The sequence below is a fragment of the Phocoena phocoena genome, chromosome 1 (genome assembly GCF_963924675.1).
Source record: "Phocoena phocoena chromosome 1, mPhoPho1.1, whole genome shotgun sequence".
NCBI lineage: Eukaryota > Metazoa > Chordata > Mammalia > Artiodactyla > Phocoenidae > Phocoena > Phocoena phocoena.
This window is the reverse complement of record NC_089219.1, coordinates 90,463,764-90,481,204: the sequence shown is the minus strand read 5'-3', so window position 1 is coordinate 90,481,204 and position 17,441 is coordinate 90,463,764.

Genomic DNA, 17,441 nt, shown 5'->3' with positions numbered 1-17,441 from the left:
TTATATAAACATAAAATTTCGGTAATACACAATTAAATAATGGTCACGGTTTATCTCTATAAATACAGATAGATATAAATACATATTCTTTATAATGGGTTATCTCATTTATATAAGTACATTTTCTTCTAAAATTTCCTTTTACTAATATAAAATTTGCTTTGAATTCTCTGTGCCACACTGTAGTCAGATAATGAAGCAACCACATCTAATTAACAAGGAAAAATCATATATATGAAGAAAACAGGTGTACATTTTAAAAAAAGATTTTATTTAAGTATAGTTGCTTTACAATGTTGTGTTAGTTTCTGCTGTACAGCAAAGTGAATCAGTTATATGTATACATATATCCCCTCTTTTTTAGATTTCCTTCCCATATAGGTCACCACAGAGCATTGAGGCATATATACACTACTATGTATAAAATAGATAACTAATGAGAACCTACTGTATACCACAGGTGATCATTTTTAACCTTTAAAAATTTATTTGCAATAGTCAAAATATCCTTATTTCTAAGACTTATACCTTACAATATTATATTATAATATATATTGTATTACATGTCATTCATATATATATATACACACACACACACACACACACACACACACACACACACATAGTGGCTTACTGTTAACTGTAAGTAGTTTCAACTAATTAGGAGGTTGTACAGTATAAGGCCCACCCTTTGGTTGTTGGAGCTGGAAATTGATTCTGACTGGTCCATCCAACCAGGTCTCTGAAGGGCTTAGCAACAGACAATACAGGAAAATAAAATAAAACCTATTCATGAAATTAACCACAATGATTTTAAGAACAAAACAGGACTACAGTCTTGAGAGGATAAACTGTGTGGTTCCCAAGCCTGACAGATCATTAAAATCATCCAGGCAAAATTTTTAAAATACAGTTTCCTAAAAAACAAAGTCCTAGGGGTTTCCCAGGTGGCACAGTGGTTGAGAGTCCCCCTGACGATTCAGGGGACACGGGTTCGTGCCCCGGTCCGGGAAGATCCCACATGCCGCGGAGCTGCTGGGCCCGTGAGCCATGGCCGCTGAGCCTGCACGTCCGGAGCCTGTGCTCCGCAATGGGAGAGGCCACAACAGTGAGAGGCCCGCGTACCACAAAAAAAAAAAAAAAAAAAAATCATATTTTTTGATAGTTTTCTGTTGATTCATATAATCAGTCGAGCATGGAAAACACCCAGTACTATATTTATGCTATATACATCACCTAATTCCCATGTTATTAAAACAGAATCTCAGTCACAAAGAATAATATGGAAACCCATTTTCAGAACTGGACAGCTCTGGGTCTCAAAAACAAGAGGAAGCAGAAGCTTGATTTCTTTTTTTCAAAAAGAGGAGATAATGATAATTTTACTTAAACCAATGATAATAACTAATAACTTATTTTAAGGTACATTGCCTGTTATTGAGCACCTGCTGTATTCTTGGCATTTTCTTCCATTGTTTCAAGTTGGGCTTTTCTGATTTTTAAGGAGCTGCTTGTAGAAGAAACCAATAGGGAGTGGTGGGAGTTAAGACAGAGAGTGAGAAGACAAGCACGACTAGCATTTCAGGCACAACCTATATCTGATTACGCAGAAAGTTCCAAAGCATAAATTATACTTCAGAGTTTGTCCTTCTTTGAGGCAAGGGAGTTGGGCTTCTATATTCCTACAGTAGTCAGTCCCAGCTGGAAGTAGGGGAGAGAATGTAAAATCCCATGTAACTTCCAGCTCTTCCATGCATGTGGGCAATGGGCTTCAACGGGCCAATGGAAGTTGCCTGCGCAAATTCTTAAAGCATACAGAAACTGAGAGAAAACTGGGCAGTACGAATAACTGAATTGAAGGTACCTAAGAGGAGCACTAACAATGTCTAATATATCGATTTAACACATGTTTAATGAAGGCATGCCCTCTGTCAGACTTGTCACTTTGAGGCAGTGGAGACACAGCAGTGAACAAACAGACCAAAACCATTATCCATATGGAACTTACATTCTAAAGGGTTACATGATTTGCAATGAATCAGGCTCAGAAATCAAGACTTAAAATAAAAGGTAACATAGGAAGCATTGGATGCAAGAACAAGGAAAAGCCTATATCACTGTATGTAATCAAGTTGGCAACTGCTAGAAGGGGTTGTTCAATCCCATGGGTCCTCCTAAGAAGCTCTATGAAGTTCACATAGAACTATCTGTTAGAGGATGAAAAATGAGGAAGGCATTTTTTAAAAGGCAGCTCACTCTACAGGGCATTAACTCCCCCCCACTACCAAAATGTGCATGTTTATGCCAAGGAATTTCTTGTAGCATCCACACTGTAGCAGCCACTACCGTGTTATCCCTGGGTATGACAGCAGTAAAGGCCAGGAAACTAATAAGTATAGCAAAGGACTGATTTGACATACTCTCAGAGCATGTACAGAATGGATTCACAACAGCCGTGCCTGCAATTAAAAACAAATGAAGACAATCAGATATGAAGTTGTGTACATGAGTTATCTGATACAGGTCACTTCTTGCACCACACTGTTCCACTTGTTTCCTCCCTGAAATCAAATCCAAGGCAGAGTTACTATCCAGCTGACGGTCTACTGAAATCTCTGTAAAGTCGTGAGGCAAGAAGGCTATTAAAATAGCTACAATCAACAATGCAACCACTGATCTTTAGATTATATTTAATAGTGATTAAATATATCTTTCAATATCCTTCTAGATTGATCTCACCTCATATATCAGTTTAGCTGCTCTGAGACCCAAATTCCCAAAAGGAATGAACTCTTCACTGTTTTGCCCTTGTCAGCCTATGGCTGCTGTAATATATATTCAGATTTATAACTAATCCCAAAAGCTTCAAGAGACTTTGAAGAGAATATCTTATATTCCAGTGTATTCCTCTTCCGCTGTGTAACAGCAATCCTAGCTCCTCATTTTATTTGGAGTCAATTACTCCTCACATTTCAGTCATTCCTTTCTTTGCTTGCCAGTCTGCTGGAACGAAAAGACCAAAATGGACTGGATATAGTTTTAATGTTCTAGGAACAAGTAGTGTTTTCCTAAGCAGAAGCACCCTCTCCGTCACGAGGAATCAGGAGGTTAACTGTAACAGAACCTAAAGTGGTGAAGACAGAAAGTACAGATTCTGAAAGTGGATCACTGGGGTATGTCCATCTCTTGGTTCCTGGACTTAACATATTCTGGCACTGGAGACAAAACACTATGTATCAATGGTCATTTCAGCATATATACCACACTCTGAATATCAGTCCCCAGCTTCAGAGGATGTTAATCCCTTTCAGACATGTTAGCTCAGTATTCCACGTTATTTAAACCAGCTACATGTTATATTAAACCAGCTACTTGCAACTGATGAAATACATGTTAACATCTGTAAATCTCAGGGTCACTGTTAGACATCTTTTGTTGTAAAATAGGTACCTAATTGCAAGGCAGTGTTATGGGGGATAAATGCCTAAGAGATTAGGTGTTCTCTAAACTCTCAGTTGGTCACAATGGAGGAGGCACTGTGGGAAAGGAAGATAAACCCAGATCTGGAGTTGATGTCAAAATCCTAACTGCTGCCTCTTCTAGGGCGAATGGTATCTGCTTCAGCTGAAGTATTTAAAGGGTCTCCAGGAAAGCGGAGATTTCTCTCCTCTGTAAAGGAGCAGAGATCTTTTTTTCAACGCATAGAAAGTTGAGGGAAATTTAGTGGTCTGAGTTCCATGGAATCATCCATCAAAATGTCCCCATCCTGTTCTCAAAATCTTACTCTTCCTATCAAGGTCTTAACCAAGCAGAAGAAACAAGAAAAAAGGACACCTGTCAAGGCTATGGATTTATCTCCTTTGCAATTCTGCCTCCCTTATACATAGATCCTGACCTGAGTTTCAATACAGTCTGTCTTGAGACTATAGGAGATGAAGCTCTCCTTAAACTTCCATAGAGATCTGCTACTCTTCAGTTGATGGTTATGAGATTTAGTCTCTGATTTTTTTTTCCAAAGATCCCAGTGCCAGTATCTCCACAGCCTTTGCAATATTTATTGCCTCTATATTTCCCAGGTATCACAGTCACAGTGTAACATAATGCCTTACTATTTTTCCTTCATCCCAATCCATCAAAGTTGAGAATAATATGAATTGTAAAGCTGGTGTGTATCCCAGGGTTTTTCAGCGCTCCACTTAACCCCAGCAAGTTTCTTACTGCCATATGACTGATTAATGATCCACCTCCAAATTTCAGCTTTCTAGGCAACTTTGGATACTATTGTCTTAGCTTGTTTTTCCCAATAAAACAAAGCCTAAATGAAAGTTTAAATGTAAGTAATGTACTGGGAAGTATAAGCCAAGCAGCAGAGGTTGGGAGTGGGGGAAAAAAAGCAAAACAGCTGAGCAAACTGAAATGGTGCACGACAGTGGTTGATATAAAGAAAAGGTAAACAATAAACAAAATAAAATGTACAGTTTGGTAGATTGTGATAAATGCTATGGAAGAAAAATAAATCAAGAAAAGGGGACAGATACATCAGAGAAGGCTGATTCAATTTTAAATAGAATGAACAGGGAGGGCCAGAGAGGTAAAATGTGGCCAAATCATATAGGGCTTTGAGGTACATTTTAAGGAGTTTGGTGCTGAGACAGGAAGAAGCCTTTGGAGGATTCTGAGAGGAGACGTTGCATGTATTGACTTATTTTTTTTTAATAGCTCTGCCTGCTGTCTGAAGAACAGACTATATATGGGGAAACAGCTGAAGCATGAAAATGTATTGAGGCTATCACAGTAATCTAGTGAGAGAAGATAAAAGTCTTGATCCAAAATGGTAGTGGTGGAAATAGTAAGAAGTGATCAAATAATGGATATATTTGGAAGTTAGACCTAATATGATTTGTTGACAGATTTTATGTGGGTTCTAAGATTACAGACTTGAACAATGCAAGCACTGAAATGGGAAAGAAGGTATATTATATTCATTATTTTAAATTTACTCCCTGTACAATTGGTATTATTATCACCATTTTCTGGATGAGGAAACAGGTTCAAGAGAAGTTAAGTGTCACATCCAAGGGCAACTAATACAGGGAAGAACTGGTATTTAAAAATATGTCTACTGGTCTCCAAGCCAGATGTTATCTCTTATATTACACTTCCTTTTCAAAGATCATTTCTGGAAATGTGACAGAACTGACTATTCTGAGTTTCACAGCATTGAATTAGAGTCCCTTATATTCTTTTTGCTTAACCACAGGATTTGGGAAGAAATGGAAGGTTAAAGTATAAATTAAGTGACCTCAACTTTGGTGGTAGTGGGAAACTTTACAACTATTTTGAAGTTATAAAAATTGAAGCATGAAACTCTAAGAATTGTGAATTAAATCACCATCTTCACAGTCCAAATTATCCAAACCAATGAGCAGCCCCATGGCTATTGGAGCCCTGGAGGAGCTACGTGGTTGTCAAGTCCTTAATGCTGGTAGTCATAGTGATCCATCAACATAAGAGAATGCTTCATACTTTAACCAACAGATGTTATCCTTTAGTGAAAGATGACACCTTAATGAACAATCATCTTGAAGGAAAGGAGAAGTACTCTGGGAATACCAGCTACTTAATTTATTGGTTTGGCAGGAGGGTAGGAAAGAAGCAATTCCATTGTCTGAAAAATAAATCTCTGGAGGTTGTACAGTCTGCCTTTACTCATGAAATTCATCTAGACATAGCGCTTCCACTAACCTCCCAAGGAACTCTAACCTTTGATTGGCATCCTTAAGGATGAAGAATTACAGGAAAAACTGTCTGGCTCCACCATACTTAACACCTGTAGAAATGAAAAATGATAAATGCTTTTACTTTGGGTTTATAATTCTCAGTTACCTTAAGAATTCCACAGACTGAATGGGCAGTAGGACAAGGATGTAAATACGAAAATAAAATAATGACTGATACCAAGTTTTGTGAAATAACATTACTGTAAATTGAAGCCTTTTAGGAATTGAAAAGGCACTTTGATTAGTGCATTTTAAGTAGAAAATTTGTATCTCAACTATTGGCAATTGATTTGGAGATTTAACTCCACTGAGACATTAAAACACAAGCAAACGTCTCAGTCTATTAAAATACCAATAAATCCTGTGGTGTGAAATATTTGTTAAGGTAAAGACTTAATTCTAATGCATGTTGAAAGTTCCAACCTTTAGTGGAATTTTGAGTCTAAATCTACATTATCACTTAGCCTCGCTTATACTTGTGAAAAGGAAAATATCAATTATATTAAAATAGGGCTAAAAATATAGACTACTGTTAACTGGGAAAAATTTGGAAACTTTCAAGTCTATGCATTTAATACACACTTTTTATATATGTTGTACATAAACAATTTATAAGACTCAAAGCAATCAAATATCAAAATAATTTATAATAATACCAGATAGTAAAAAGTATTTAACAAATATTTTTCTTTAGCATAATGTATTAAAGTACTCTTTAAATACACATATGAGAAACAGAAGGATATTTAAGTATCTGAGAGTTTTAAGTAATTACACAAGGAATTAGAACCTTAGGATTAAACTGGCATGTGCCATTAAAGAGATTTAGATAAAATGCTAAAGGATTTCAGAGAAGATTCTACTCCCAGCTATGAAAAGGACAGGCACCAATCTAAAGCTAATGACTTAGTATCCCTTGACTAGATGTGAATTAAGTAATTAAGTAAAATACAAAGTAAAACCTTAGCAATGAAAAATCTTTCATTAATGACTGACTCACTTGAGACATTGAGGAGAAAGCATGGTTAAATCCACTATATATCTCCTTTCCTTCCTAAGAGGAGTCCAAATAACATAATATAGCTTTTACTTTATGATTCAATGTCTTCATTATAGTCGTTAGTTATTCTTGTGCACTCCAGTGGAGCGTTACGGTTCAGCTGGAAATGGTATTGTACATGAGGTTAAATGTGTAGCAACTACAATGGAAACTAGAACTTGATTTCTTAAAAAATGATGTCAACATTTTTTAATCTTTTTATATATTTTTCAATCTTTCTCTTGGAAATTTCTGTCTTCAAACTGTTGCTTGAAAGATGAGTACTTGCATGAATTCCGAAATTTCATAGCATAGTTGTGTGTGTGTGTGTGTGTGTGTGTGTGTGTGTGTGTGTGTGTATTCACAGGTTTAAGTAGACAAAGGCCAAAACTGTCTTTCCCCAAATGGTTTTCTCAAATATTCTTTAACTCTTTAGCACCATTTAAAACAGCATCTGATTTATACACAAACACATGAAAAACAAGCTCCTTCTTAAGAGCCTGCACTTATTATTCTAGGTCATTTGAAGCACATCTGACCTGGTTATGAAGAAGTGGTAACACCTTTCAAGAATCTGTGGTCAATTTTCTTAAGGAAAACATCCAAAGCCTATATTTTTCATCATCAGAGGAAAACATTTATGTATACCTGACACTAGGTAATATTTATTCTTTAGTTTTGACTTTTAACATAACTTCAGAAACAGAAGGTTTCTTCATCATGGAGCTACATGCCCTCCTGTCTCAGGAGTCAAAGAAGTTGAAGGAGTATTCGGGAGAAGGTTGAACAGATACAAGACTGCCTGCTAACCCCACAGTGACAGGATTAGACAGCAGATTGGAGACAATATGTGCCAGCTAGAAAATGCCTGTTGCTTCACTTCTCACCTCCAAATCTTGCACAGAATTCCCATTTATGGCCTACCCTAACTGGAAATGTATAGAGAAGGAAATTCTGGGGTATGCATTTCACTCTAGCCCAAAGGTAACATATTACAAAGCCACCACATCACATACCATTTTTTTCAAAAAATCTCTGGCTTCACTTTCTACCCCTGTTGGACAGTTACCAAACTATACCCTATACCAGGGTCTCACAAACTTTTCCTGTAAATATTAAATAATGAATATTTTAGGCTCTGTGGGTCATATATGGTCTCTGTCACATACATACATTTATTCATCAACCTTTAAACCATTTTTAGCTCATGACCCTGTAAAAATAGGTCACAGGCTGGATTTGGTCTGTGGGCTGCAGTTTACAATCTTGTCTCAGCCCATCTCACAGTGTAGAGGCTTACAATTACACCCATTTTCCTTACATAATCACATACTTCCAATAAATAAATCTATTTCTCTTTCTTTACAGGTCTTTAAGAGATACATTTCTCAATGTTCTGTAAAACTATTATTCATCAAATAAAATGTCTTTATTCCTAAGAAAACTCTCTCAATCTCCTAAGCAATAAGGTACTTTCATTTTCCCCATAGAACTTTGTATAAAACTCTATAACAATGCCTTGGATATTGGCATTATATTATAATGGCATTATAATTATAATAATGCCATTTTAGATTCACATTGTCCCACAATTCACTTATGTCCAGTTTTTTCAGTCTTTTTAATATGTGTTTGAGTTTGAATATATACCACTGCGCCACCAGGGAAGCCCGTAATATATGTTTTAACTAGTAATTTATTATGGGTTAGGAAACCAGCTAACCAAACTTGTTAGAAAGATATAAAATAAAATTAAGGACATTTTGTGCATGGATTTATAGATATGTTTCATTGCTTGGGGTTTTTAAAATATGTGTTACTGTTTTGTTTTTAAATTTGTTTCCTTTTTTACATTTTCACCCCCTTCAGTCATTTTCCCACTCCTCCACCCCCACCTCTGGCAACCATCAATCTGTTCTCTGTATCTTTAAGCTCAGTACTTTTTTCTATTCTTTTTAGATTCCACATATGAGAGATCATAAGATGTTTGTCTTTCTCCGTCTGACTTACCTAACTCACTTCACTTAGCATAATGCCCTCAAGGTCTGTCCACATTGTCAAAAATGGAAAATTTCATTATTTTTTATGGCTTAATAATATTCTATCGTATAAATACCACAAATTTTTATCTACTCATCCATCGATGGACACTTAGATTCTTTCCATATCTTGGCTATTATAAATAATGCTGCATCAAACATGGGAGTGCACATATCTTTTTGAGTTAGTGTTTTTGTTTTCTTTGGATAAATACACAGAAGTGGAATTTCTCATTCATATAGTAGTTCTATATTTAATTTTTTGAGAAATCTGCATAATGTTTTCCACAGTGGCTGCACCAATTTACCTTCCCACCAACAGTGCACAAGGGTTTCCTTTTTTCCACATCCTCACCAACACTTGCTACTTCTTGTCTTTTTGATATTATAATAGCCACTCTGACAGGTATGAGGAGATATTTCATTGTGGTTTTGATTTGCATTTCCCTGATGATTAATGATGTTGACTATCTTTTCATGTGCCTGTTGGCCAATTGGATGTCTTCTTTGGAAAATGTCTATTCAGATCTTCTGCCCATTTTTTAATCAGATTGTCTTTTTTTTTTTTTTTCTTTTTGCCATTGAGTTGTGTGGGTTCTTTATATATTTGGGTATTAGCCCCTTAACAGTTACATGATTTGAACATATTTTTCTCCCATTTGGTAGGCTGCCTTTTCATTTTGTTGATGGTTTCTTTTGGTATGCAAAAGCTTTTTAGTATGACGTAGTCCCACATACTTATTTTTGCCTTTGTTACTTTTCCTTTTGGTGTCAGATTCAAAAAATCATCAGCAAGACCTAGGTCAAGGAGCTTGCCACCTATGTTTTATTCCATGAGCTTTGTGGTTTTAGGTGTTACATTCAAGTGTTTAGTCCATTTTAGCTAATTGTTGTGCATGGTGCAAGATAGTGGTCAAGTTTTATTCTTTTGCATGTGGCTGTCCAATTTTCCCAAACACAATTTATTGAAGAGATTGTCATTTCTCCATTGCATATTCTTGGTTCTTTTGTCATAAATTAATTGACCATATGCATGTGAGTTTGTTTCTGGGCTCTCTATTCTGTTCCACTAATCTATGTGTCTATTTTTAATGCCAATACCATACTGTTTTAATTACTGTAGCTTTGTAATATAGTTTGAAATCAGGGAACATGACAGCTTCAAGCTTGTTCTTTTTCAAGATTGTTTTGACTGTCTGAGGGATTTTGGGGGGATTCCATAAAATCCATGAGCAAGAAATATCTTTCAATTTATTTGTGTTTTCTTCAATTTTGTTTGTTAATGTCTTGTAGTGGTCAATATACAGGTCTTTCACCTCTTTTTTTTTTTTTTTGCGGTACGTGGGCCTCTCACTGCCATGGCCTCTCCCGTTGCGGCGCACAGGCTCCGGACGCGCAGGTTCAGCAGCCATGGCTCACGGGCCCAGCCGCTCCGCGGCCTGTGGGATCTTCCCAGACCAGGGCACGAACCCGTGTCCCCTGCATTGGCAGGCGGACTCTCAACCACTGCGCCACCAGGGAAGTCCTTTCACCTCTTTGATTAAATTTATTCCTAGATATTTTATTCTTTTTGATGCAATTGTAAAAGAGATTTTTTCTTTATTTCTCCTTCTGATATGCCTAATAACTTTGATATAATATAAATATAATAATATATTATATAAATGCATAATATTTCAATATATTATATGTATGCTATATAAATACATAAAAATATACAGATACTCATGAAAAGTCAGTTTACAATTATTCTGCCAGGAATACTGAACTCACGTATTGTTTTACCTAAATTCCAAATAATTCTAAGTAGCCTGCATTTTTTTCTAGATATGATAGTGCATTGGTGTGCACTGCTTATTCAATACTCCCTCATCAATAAAAGAACTTTGCATGGGCAGAGACAGAGTAAAATCAACAGTTCCACAAAGATTCAAGATGAGGACTTTTTGCCAAGAGCCCTATGTTATAATGATGAGTTAGGTTCATAAGGTACAAACTACATTTCAAAAGAATTTTTTACATCTCCCCATAGTATTCTGTATTTGATTTTTAGACAACTACATAATAAGCTAGCAGCTATTCCCTTAAGCACACCCCATGAGGTATCCCTTTAAATCCATATCAGAAACAGAGTGCTGTAAATGCTATTTTGTCCACTGATCACCTTCAATTCAATAAACTATAATGGAACGTTTACTAGTTAGTTTAATTAAATCACTGTAAATAATAACATTTCTAAATATAATGACTATATTTTTAAAAATAAAAATAAAAAAAACAACTCTTAAGGACAGAAACTTCCTGTATATTTTATGGTACCTGGTATCTTAAACATACTTTTCAAATATATTAATTTTCAAGAAGATAAATGTATTTTATTGAACAGCAATACATATTAAAATTTCTTAGTGTTTGTAGGCTACAAAAAAACACATTCTGGGTTTCTTGAATTAATCTAGTTTGCCTCTAGATAGCAAAAGACTAATGTACCAACAATACGGATAGTTAAAACTTACCAATGGAGATAGTTCAAAACCCATCATTGTTGTGGCATGTAGACATAGTTATAATTAGGCTAAAATTTAAATAACTTAAAAAAGGTAAAGGATGGATGTTACCTGTTTGAGCAAGTATATACAATGGTGAACTGACACACTAGAAAAGGGACTACCAAGAGAGATCATCAGAAAATTAAAAATATGAATTCACATATTCATATTTTGCTATTTTTAGTAAAAGAAGATAATTTCAGTAGAAGTCTTTTTGAAGAAGAATAGGAAATAAATAAATAAGCACAGGTAAACTTTAATTATTGAATTAGGGAAATGTAAACACTATTAGTACAACCACAAGTTCCCCATGCATAAAATGGATGTTGAGCAAAACATGATTTGCTTGGGACTGAAAACGATTTTTTAAAGACAATAAAAATGAAATCTACTTGAAATAAAATGTCTAAAGTTATAAAATACTGCACGTAAAATAAAGAGGATATATAAATTACTTAAACAAAGGAAAATATGTACTAGAAAAGATAATTGATTTTTCTTTCTCTCTTGAGAGTTTGGGAGCTTAACTATTGGGCTTTTATTCTAGCTCATGGCATCATTCAAGTTATCTCTCAAAAAATGTGTATAACAAAACGCATTTAGTGCATACCCAATGCAATTTTAAAATATATTAGCTCTTATAGTCAAATATAGATAGCAGTTTTGTAAATGATGACTTCTCTCATAGGAGTTTGAAAATCAAGACATTTAAAACTTTTAAAAATTAGGTTTGAATCCTCACTGTGCCACTTGCTACCCATGTGACTGTCAGTCATGCACCATTCTTAATCTTTGTTTCTAAGTGTGTAATGTATGTAATATCTACCAGCTTGCTGCAATGATCACATGTGATGACATTCATAAGGCACGTAGTGTGGTGACGGGTACTGAGTAGTCCTCAGTAGAAAGCTGTGGTTGGTTACCACTTGTGGCAATCATTCCCAACAAATATTATTTTATAATTTATTTTAGTTACCTTTTCCTCTTTTTTGGATTCTACATTTTAGTCTAACTGTACTTCAAAATAGAATGCTAGTTGCAAGGGTTTTAAAATGAGGAAACCGTTCAGGAGAAAACAGGGTAGCTATTTGTAACACCCTCAGAAATATACTGGATCCTTATATGTTCACAACTGTAGATACCACTACTGTGCCAAAAGTCTGTGTCTTCCAACCCATGCTCTATAAACCTTGAGTAATTCTTGGTGGGGAAGGGAGGGGGTGGGGAATGTGAGTGGGTCAAGATCATTCAGTCTTCACAACCTAACAGTCTGGGAACTGAAGAAGATCAAACCCAGTTTATTGCAGACAAGCAATTTTTAACCTCCGAAGAAACACAAAAGGTACCCATTGTTATTGTCTCATAATCTTTGCAGCATTACTACTTTCTGCACAATTCAGTCACCATTTCCACAAAGATGTGTGTGTCAAAAACACAGCTTCATAAAGCAACATGACTCTTCACCACCGATTGCTAATTGTCCTTGCTAATCTCACACTGTATGTCAAAGAGTGATGAATGCTGTGGGATCAATACCAATTAACACGAACCTCTGTTTTCTGAAAATCAGAGTTTATTTAAAATTCTTTTTTCATCTAGTTGGCATTCCCCTAAGTAGAAAGTACTCCTACTGAGTGTTTTGTATGTCCTTTCTTTTCTAAGCTTTTTGTAGGCAATTGAAGATTTATGAAACAGGAAAAAAAAGAAAAAGAAAAAGAAAAAAGAAAAACCATGCCCTCTCACTGCAAAGCAGAAACAGAAAGATCTCTAGCTTTCTCCAAATCACACTGAAGTGCTGGTAAAGCTGCTGAGAAATAGGCAGTCACACACTTTGCTGGTGGGAGCCTAAATCAATAAAATACATTTGCAAAGCAATTCAGCAATGTTTTTAAAACTCTGAACATGTTTATACCTTTGACACATTAAACGTACCTTTAGTAATTTATTCTAAAATACCATAAGAAATGCTGAAAAACTTTTTGCCCCAAAGTTTTGTTGAAATATTATTTGTAATAGTGGCAAATTGAAAATAGCCTAAATATTCAATAAAAGAGTTACTATGAGGTAAGTTGTGTACTTCCAGTAATACCTTATATTATAACCCAATACATGAAAAAATATTTTAAAAAGATTTTTAAAGTTGTTTAAATGAAGGTAATATGATGTAATGTAAATAGCAGCTCCACACTTAGGCTCTGGAGTTGGACCCTAATCTCAATTAACTACTAGTTAGCTTGGTGATGTTGGGTGGGTGAGTTACTTAATTTCTCTGTACCTCAGGTTCCTTATCTATAAAATGAGGAAAATCATATGATTTACCTCATCAGGTTGTTGTGAGCAACGAATGAAATATTGCATATAAAGTGACTACAGCATTCCTGACATAGAAATCAGTCAATAATATTAACCCTTACTATTACTTGCATAAAATTATGATACCTAAATCTGTGTGTGATGTGAAAAATACTTAGAAACAAGACTTACATAAATTGCACTCATATGTTTTAAAAGTAGTAATCTTTTAATGGTAAGTATTTTTTTCTGTTTTGATATGATCACTAGATTTTCTACACTTTTCTACATCTACTGCTTTTTTCACTGAAGAAAAGAAATTTTTAATTATCATTTAAGATTAAATAAAAAATAAATATCTCTGAAAATTTTTGTAGACAACCTCTACTGCTAAATCAGCATCTCTGTGTCACGAGGAAAATGTCAACTGTGTTGCTCAATCACAAGTTAAGCTATACATTATATCCATCACAGTTTGTTATTAGATGCTAGTATACTCCCAAGAGAAATGACAGACACAATTTAACATCCTCAGATGTTCTCAATTAGTTCAACAGCTCACTCGCTCACTCACTCTCTCGATTAAAAACTTATGTCTACATGGCTAGTCATATAACATTCCACTTGCCATTACTCAAAAACTACGTTTCAAAACTCATCAGCATTAATGGAGGAGGAATTCAAGTATAAAATGACTTGTTACACTAAGTCTATATTATAACGTGCCCTTTGCTATTCTATTTGTCAATGGATTTCTTCTTCCTTGGTCTTTGTCATTTTATATCTATTTCTAGTGTCATTTTTGATAGTCTTAAGCTAAACTGTTTCTACCATTTCCTGCTTAATTGGCCCACAGCAAGACTCTTCACTGCAATTATGCTAGACAGCATCAATAAGTAATCATTATAATTTTAGCATCAATGGCAAATTTAATACGTATGAGAGAAAAGGTTTATAACAGTACTTAATTTTCAAAATGCTGAGTTGTAAAAAAGTGGTAAAGCAATAGTATATATTATATGTGCTAGGTTATATTCTTTTTATTTTAATACTTGCTCATTTTATGTGATACTAAGAGGGTTCAACTAACGTAATGATTCTCAGTTCTACCCTAAAACAGACACACAGAGAAAACAAAACAATGCTGCTAAGAATTCAATTTCATGGAAGTCATAACATTCTAGAAGTGATACTGATGTTAGTAAAGCTTGCCCAATATCATGAGACACATTCACTTTCATAGGCCTGCAGTCTCTTTAAGTAAATTACAACTCCTGATGCACTAAATAACACTACTCACCTGCTAGAACATCTTTGAAAATTGAGGACTATCGGTTTTGATAAATAAGTAACATAGTTTACTCTTTTATGTATCCTGCTTCCCAAAGTGGACCTGTTTTGAGATAAATTGAGTTAACTTGATTTTTATTTCTAAATATCCTTATTTACTTCTCTCTCGTGTATGACTATCATCACTGTTGAAGTAAATTCTGGGCATACTGTGGCAATGGAAAGGGAAAGAAATTTCGAAGAGCCCAGTAATAAGGACACTGGCAAAAGACAGCTATGGAATAAAACCAAGCGGAAAGTGAAGGCAAATCTGAGATAATAGACTGGAATTCAGTGGGTGCCTGGAAGCTCATGTGTACAGAGAGCATGGAGCCTAAAACTGGTGAACACAAAGGAGGAGCACTGCATATAGGAGTTGTACACTGCTAAAGCAGTGCGGCAGGAGCCAGGAGACACCCGGCTGGATGGCAGCAGAACACAACCGGCTGCAGAAACATTAAGAAAGTTTAAAAAAATAATAAAATGTAAAAATAAAAACAAACAAAAGTAGTAGTGGCACTATAACCAGCAGCAGGAGCACGAAGGTAGGGTATCAAGTAAGAAAATTAACCTGGAAATCTTATGATTAGAAGATAAGGAACTTAGGAAAGTAAACTAAGCATCCATCACGGGTAATACAGGAAAGAATAATTTGTTTCTTACACAAGTTTTTAATTCAACCAATGATTTTCTAACACAATATCTGTTGGAGTAAGAATTAATCCTGAAATTTAGACAATTTATGGTGTTAGGAGTAAAAACTAAATATGCCAAAAAATAATATTAAGTCTGGTGAGACTGTGGTCCATATGTGTATTATCAAAGAATATGATCAAGGCAAGCATTCATGAAATCAAATCCTTGCTGGATCATTTGCCATCAGGGTGACTATGGGAACATCATTTCACTGAAACTCAATTTTCTGATCTCCAAAAGAGGATATGAATTCCCACCTCAGATATTATTGGAAGACTGGAGATAAATGTAAAGTACTTGGCACATACAAGATGCTTCATAAATGATAGTTACTTTTACTAATATTAAAATGTCAATAGTGCTGAGTTTGAAAAACCCTGTATTATGGAATTGGTAGTCCCTAGTTTATGCCAACTTAGCACCTAGCACTTCTGAATTATATTTATCACAGTCTTGTTTCTCCCATCAAGGGCTCAGAGACAGAAAGAGAGAGCATGATAGGAACAGAGCAAAAAGAAAGCCAGAGTATTCAGACCTGACTTTCTAAAGCAATACCCTATCACTTTTACCATTTTCTACTTATTAGAAGCAAGTTACTAGGCTCAACTCATACAAGTGAGAAGGGGATTACACAAGGCTGTGAACACCAGCAAGTTAAGATCATTAAAGGCCATTTTATAGGTTGTCTACTGCAGTCCTTTCTCTGTCCTTTAATGATTCAATCCCTTCCTACTATAGCATCAGCTCAAAGTCTCATCATATAAATCAGATTCAAGCCTCTAAGGAGGCTTAGGTAAGCCTCCTTAGATGTTATTCTTAACACCTCAGGTGTAGTTAAGCACATTCATACCACACCATTGGGAAAGGGCACATGGAAGCTAGTGCACGGTTTCTCTTGAACCCTTGCTTTTTTTTTTTTTTTTTTTGGCTGATCTTAATCTGTATCCTTTAACTGCAATAAACTGTAACTGTGAGGATAAAAGCTTTTTCTGAGTCCTGTGAGTTCTATTAGTGAATCATTAAATATTAGGGTGGTATTGTGGCCGCTCAACATCTACCCTCAACTCTTTGCTTGCAAATCTCCTTAGCCATATCACCCAACTTACTAGGCGTACTTTCTACTTTTCATGTTCATTAAGTAGATACTGTTGTTAAGCTTCTGCCACTCCATAACAAGTTATGTCCCTTCCTCCAGTTTCTAAGAACATGTTTCTCATTTCCCTTTAAGTTCTCCCTGGAAAGGCTCTCCACCTCCATATTTTTACTAAGTCTTATAGTAAAGACAATTTAGGATTTTCCTAACACTATGCTGAAAATCCTTCCCAGTCTTTATGCACTACCAGCTTCCTAAGCGACCCTACACATGTAGATATCTGATAGAGCATCACTCTACTCCCAGTACAAAAATCTGTATTAGTTATATATATGGATTTCTCCACAACTTAATGGCTTGAAACAACAAACATTTTTTTTAATCACCTAGTTTCTATGGGTCAGGAATCCAGGCATAGTTTAACAAAGGTCCTCTAGCTCAGGGTTTCTCACAAAGTTACAATCTAGGTGTTGGCTACAGCTGCAGTCTTCTCAGGGTTTGACTTGTGTGCAAAATGTGCTCTTAAGTCTCTCGTGTGGCTACTGGAAGCCTCACACCCTCACTGGCTGTAGGTCAAAGACATCAGTTCCTTGCCATGTGGGCCTCTCTCCATAGAGCTATCCA